This window comes from Molothrus aeneus, unplaced genomic scaffold (assembly GCF_037042795.1).
Source record: "Molothrus aeneus isolate 106 unplaced genomic scaffold, BPBGC_Maene_1.0 scaffold_53, whole genome shotgun sequence".
In the NCBI taxonomy this organism is placed as follows: domain Eukaryota; kingdom Metazoa; phylum Chordata; class Aves; order Passeriformes; family Icteridae; genus Molothrus; species Molothrus aeneus.
The window spans coordinates 550,074-555,583 of NW_027099206.1; the positions used below are offsets into that span (position 1 = coordinate 550,074).

Below are 5,510 nucleotides of genomic sequence, written 5' to 3' on the forward strand. Positions count from 1 at the left end.
AAGGTGCCACTCAGGTGTGGGAAGAAGTGCCTGCAGTGTAACTGAGAGTGGAGCCTGGCAGCTAAAAAGACATTTCATGAGGATTAACTGGTCCCTTGCAAGGCTGCCACAATGGAAATCTGTCCTGAGTGGGATGGGTAAGCAGATAGTGATGGGGACATCACAGCTGAGGAGTGGGACAGTGCCCCACCACCTGCACTGGGTACTAGGAGGACGCACAAGGGAACTTGGAAAGAAGGGGTTAATGAGATGTAACAGGGAGCTTGGCTTTGAGCCCAAGGGGAGTTCTACAGCCCTGCACATAAAGGCCACAAAAAGCTGGCACTAGGCCAATTCCAGCCTTGTGATAGGAAAGGTGGGACAAACAGCCAGCACTCTGAGGGGTGAAATCCCAGGGACAGACTGAGCTGTGAGCACAGGCTGCCCAGCTACAGGTGGATAACTGTGCTGGGGTGGCCTGCTGCCATCACAGCCTCTTCCATTCCATCCACAGCAGGGCTATGGTGGCAGCAGCAGCAGGGCCCTAGAGGTGCCTTGTTGTATTGCCTGGTCCTGGAGAGTCTCTGCCAAACAACCTCAGTCTCTTTGCAAAGGGCACAAAAAGATTCCAAGAGCTGGTGTCGGTGTGTAGTGCTACAATGGTATTTTCAGGAAAATACCAGGTATGTTTCAGGTATATTTCAGGAAAAGTGGTGGAAGAGGCAAATGATTCAACAGATCCTTTGCTGTATTCCAGAGCTGCTGTATTTGAAGGGGAAAATGCTCACTGGGGCTGATAAAGGATCAGCCAGACATTTCTCATGAGTTTGGAGAAAGCAGGAGGCTTGGCGGAAGCAGAACTTTGCAAATAAGCTCTGCCCTGTGAGGAAGTGATTTTAACTGTTGACACTGGATTTTAAGTCGAGGATGTTGATCAGCAGCATGAAGCTGAGATAGAGGCTGATCATCAGCAGTGTAGCCCAGGCATCAGCACTGGGACCAGTCCTCTTCCTTCTTGATAGTGGCCTGAATAAAGGGGTCCAGGGCACCCTCAGCAAGTTTGCTGAATTTCCTACAGTGGGAGGAGCTGCTGAGACACCAGAAGGTGACTCTGCACCCACAAGGACCTCAACAGGCTGGAGAAATGGGCTGACGGAACCTCCTGAAGTTCAACCAAGGGCTGAACAGAGTCCTCCCGCTGGGGAGGTGCAGCCCCAGACCCCAACACATGGCATGGAAACCAGGAGGAACCGCCTGGAAGGGATCTGGGCAAACACTGAGGTGTGCAGCCCACTGCCAGGTGGGCCTTGTGCCACAGGATCGGTCTGTGGATGGGGAGCTCCTGGGTGTGGCCCTCAGAGCCCTGTGATGTCAGGCCGTGTCACTCATGGTCATTATGACGCCACCTGCGTAACTATAACCGCCAGCGTTGGGTAGTGCCAGCACACTCAGCTTGTGATCCACAGCAGCTGAGGAGCTTCCAAGCGCTGCCAGCATCTGAGGAGCCTCTGTGCTACCAGCGAGCGAGCGTCTTCTGTGTGCTGCCAGTGACTGAGGAACCTGACTGCTGCCAGTGACCGAGGAGCCTCTGAGTCCTGCCGGTGAGTGAGGAACCTCCAAGTCTGCCCGTGACTGAGGAGGAACCTCCAAGTGCTGCCAGCGACCAAGGAGCCTCTGAGTCCTGCCAGTGACCGAGGAGCCTTCGAGTTACTCCAGTGACCGAGGAGCCTTCGAGTCCTGCCAGTGACCGAGGAGCTTCTGAATTACTCCAGTGAGTGAAGACGACCATCTGAGTCCTGCCAGTGAGTGAAGAGGAACCTTCAAGTCCTTCCAGCGACTGAGGAACCTCTGAGTCCTGCCAGAGACTGAGGAATCTCTGAGTCCCACGAGAGGTTGAGGAACCTCCGAGTGCCCCGAGTGGAAGCCAAGCCTTCGAGTCCTGCCAGCGGCTGAGAGCAGTCAATTCCGGGAGCAGCAATGTCGGAGGCCAGGGAGGAGCCACCAGCGCCCCGAGCCGTCCGGGTGTTCCGCATCTGCGTGGATTTCCTGCACGGCCCCGCTGCTGCCGTGGAGCCCTGCGGACACGTGTTCTGCCACGCCTGCATCCAGCCCCAGGCTGCCCCTGATGCCGCCGCCACCTGCCCGACCTGCCAAGGGCCCATCGGGAGCATCCGCGTGCTGCAGGATCAGGAGAGCCGCGCCGGGCTGGTCCCGCGCCGCCCCCGCCGCCGCCTCCATCCATCCCTTCGTGGTGCGCTGGCGCCAGCGGGAGCAGCAGGAGGTGCAGGAGGATGCGGCTCCTGGAGGTGGCCGGCGCCGCAGACTGGCTGATGGGGACAGGGCCCCAAGCCCTGTGCCCCGCCAGCGTCCCCGGAGAGAGCTGGATGACCTGCGAAGAAACGGGCTGGGACAGCGGCCACCGAGGGGAAATGAAGCCATGGCCGCAGGAGACAACCAGCACCGCCCCCGTGTGATCTGATTTGATGTGGATCCTCCACGGCCCGTCTGAACTGAAAACCAGCATGCTGAGAAGGGCCTGAAAGACAGAAAGAGAGCGAAAGAAAGAGAAAGAAATAGAGATAGAAAGAGAGCGAAAGAAAGAGAGAGAAAGAAATAGAGACAGAAAGAGAGCGAGAGAAAGAGAGAGAAAGAAATAGAGAGAGACAGAAAGAAAGAGAGAGAGAGAGAGCGAGAGAAAGAGAGAGAAAGAAATAGAGAGAGACAGAAAGAAAGAGAGAGAAAGAGAGCGAGAGAAAGAAAGAGAAAGAAATAGAGACAGAAAGAAGGAGACAGAAAGAGAGCGAGAGAAAGAAAGAAAGAGAGAAAGAAATAGATAGACAGAAAGAAAGAGAGAAAAAGAGAGAGAGAGACAGAAAGAAAGAAAGAGAGAGAGAAAGAAATAGAGAAAGGGAGACAGAAAGAGAAAGACAGAAAGAAAGAAAGACAGACAGAAAGAAAGAAAAGGAAAAAGGAAAGGAAGAAAAAAAAAAGGAAGGAAGAGAAAGGAAGAAAAAAAAATGAAACAGGAAAAGGGTGAGAGTGAAAAAGAAAGAGCGAAAGTGGAAAAAGGGGTGAAAAAACAGAGTGAAAAAAAGAAAAAAGAGTTGGAGTGGAAAAGAAAGGACATTCGGGAGGGGCGGTGCTGCCTAAGGTGCTTCCGCGCCCAGGAGCGAAGGAGCCGTTTGATCCCCTGGCGGGAGCGCAGCTCCCGGTGGCGGAAAACGGAGCGGTGGCTGTCAGTCCGAGACTACAACTCCCGGCAGGGCCCTGCGGCCGTAAAGCGCGGCGTCTGACGCAACGGCCGACGCGCCGTAGGAGTGGCTGGCGGGCCGAGGCGGCCGCGCGCCGGGGGAGCGGGCTGGGCGCGGGGAGCTCCCGGCGCCTCTCCCGCGCGGGACGGAGCCGCGGCAGCGACGCTGGAGGGGCGAAGCCTCCGTCCGGCCGCCCGCACGGAGCCGAGCGGCGCGGAAGGGGCGTCCGCCCGGTGCCTCGGCCTCGCTCAGCGGTCCCGGTGGCGGGGGCTCAGCTCGGGCGGGGCGCGCTGCCGCCCGCCGATGGCGGAGCGCCAGGCGGTGCTTTGCTGCCGCGGGCCGGGAGCTGCAGGAGCCGCCCCGGGCGAGCGGCGCCGGGCGCTGCCGCGGTCACTGTGCGGCGGCTGGCGGAGGCGCGGGAGCCGCCGAGCTGCAGCCGTGTCCCTCGGGCTGCTGCCGCTGCTGCGGGCGGGGGCGGACGAGCGGCTGCGCAGGCGGCTCCGCGGCGTGCTCAGCCTTGCGAGCAGAGAGCGCTCGACAACGCTGGAATGACACGGCTGCTGAGTGCCTCAGTGCTCGTGGCTCTTTCTTCCACGCAAACAGATGGAGCGGCATCGCTGAGCAGTAAAACACAGCGATGGCCCGGAGAATGGCGAGCGCAAGGAGCGCGCGGGCTGGATCCTTCTGCTGGCACAGGTGCGATCCGCAAACTCAGCCCCTTGTGCCCCTACCCTCCCGACCCCCAGGGGAAATGCTCTCCAGCCTCGAGCTGCTGCAAGACAAAACGTGTGATTTGACACTAGGGTCCGGAAAAGGTTTCCGTTTAGATTAGCAAATGCCTCAATTGTTCTTGGTTACATCCTAGGATCGGTTTTAGGCAGTGACTTTATACCGCTTGTCGGATTTTTCTTGTGCAATGGTAAGAAAATAGGCAGGTCTGATACTGGTTTCGCTTTTTTTCTACTTCATGTTCCATGAGCTGCTTTTATCCAAGCAATTGTTTTAAAGTTCTACTGTAGGCGTTTCTGGTTCACTTTTTTTTTTTTTCTTTGCAGCACCCGTGACTTTTTTTTTTTTTTTTCTCTAAATCGGCAGCAAATATAGCTGAGTAAAATTACCTTGGTTTTCTTCCTTCTTAAATGTTTTTATTGATAATCCTATTTGAATATGCAGAACAAGTGGGTATGTCCTGTAATATATCCTAGCTTTTCTTGTTTACAGGGTACTCAGAAAATACTTTTCCCTTAGAGTCCCACTGAAACATTCTCAGTGCAATCTCCGTTAAGGTATGTGTTTATAAATAAGCCACCATCAGCTGAGATATTTGCCTGTGTACCTTTTCCTGTAATTCAGAGCTTGCGTTCTGTGGTTTTTGTGATAAACCTATCAAACTTGTGAAACTGTTTTGCAAGTCTTAATCGTTGAAGGCAGCAAGAAGTGGTTTTAAAGCCTGTTCTTGAGCAGACAAAGGGAAAAAGTGTGAATTTGATGCTGAACTTGTCCTTTTTCATTTGACTTGCCTTGAATGATTTAGGAAGAGAGAGAACTAGAAAAAAGAGAGAAATAGAATTGGTTCTTGGGCCCTCCTAAAATGCTCCCCGTGATTCTGTGTGGAGCCAAAGTGAAGGGTGATGGAACAGAGCCCTGTGCTTTAGAAGGAAATCACTTTCAACCTGATCTCCACCCTGAGTCTCCCTAATTTCTGTTTTTAAAATGCAAACTAAGTTTAGGAAGTGTTGGAAGTTAGTATTTTGGGGAAGAAATGGCAGTTGCACCAACCGTTCCATTTCCCAGAGGCTCTGGGAACGATTCATTTTGTAAGCGCTGTAACTGCAATCGGTTGGTGGTTCGGGGTTGGAATGTGCACTTGCCCTCCTCTAAAGCACTCGTTCATTTGCATTTCAGTGCCAGGAGTCTGGAGAAACTGGAGAAGAGCCCAAGAGACATTTTTCATCCTGAGATACAAAAGGTAGGAAGTGACTTTTTTTTGTTTGGTTCTTTTTCTTTATGATTTCCTGGAAATAGAAGTAATTAAGTATAGATACTACTGGTTTGTTTCTTCCAGTAGCTAATAAGAATAAGAATAATAATAATCTAATACTACTTAAACTGTCTCTTTATCCATTGAACTGGCCATTTCAAATCCAAACTTCTAAACACAAATAAAACCATCATCCTTGTAGAATCTTTAATAGGAGTGGGCTGAAGATGCTGTTTTTGTTGACAGGATTTATTGGTTCTTGAAGGGCAAGAGATGAGTACAAGCCTAACTACTTCTTG

The 5,510-nt window shown here is 53.0% G+C and overlaps 1 long non-coding RNA gene across 1 annotated transcript; it reads left to right on the forward strand.

The window, feature by feature from the left end:
* The first annotated feature begins 3,319 nt into the window (after positions 1 to 3,319).
* Positions 3,320 to 5,200, forward strand: LOC136571042 (uncharacterized). Its single transcript, XR_010785608.1, has 3 exons — positions 3,320 to 3,926; positions 4,452 to 4,516; positions 5,136 to 5,200. It is a non-coding gene; the product is annotated as an uncharacterized lncRNA (long non-coding RNA).
* The last annotated feature ends 310 nt before the right edge of the window (positions 5,201 to 5,510 follow it).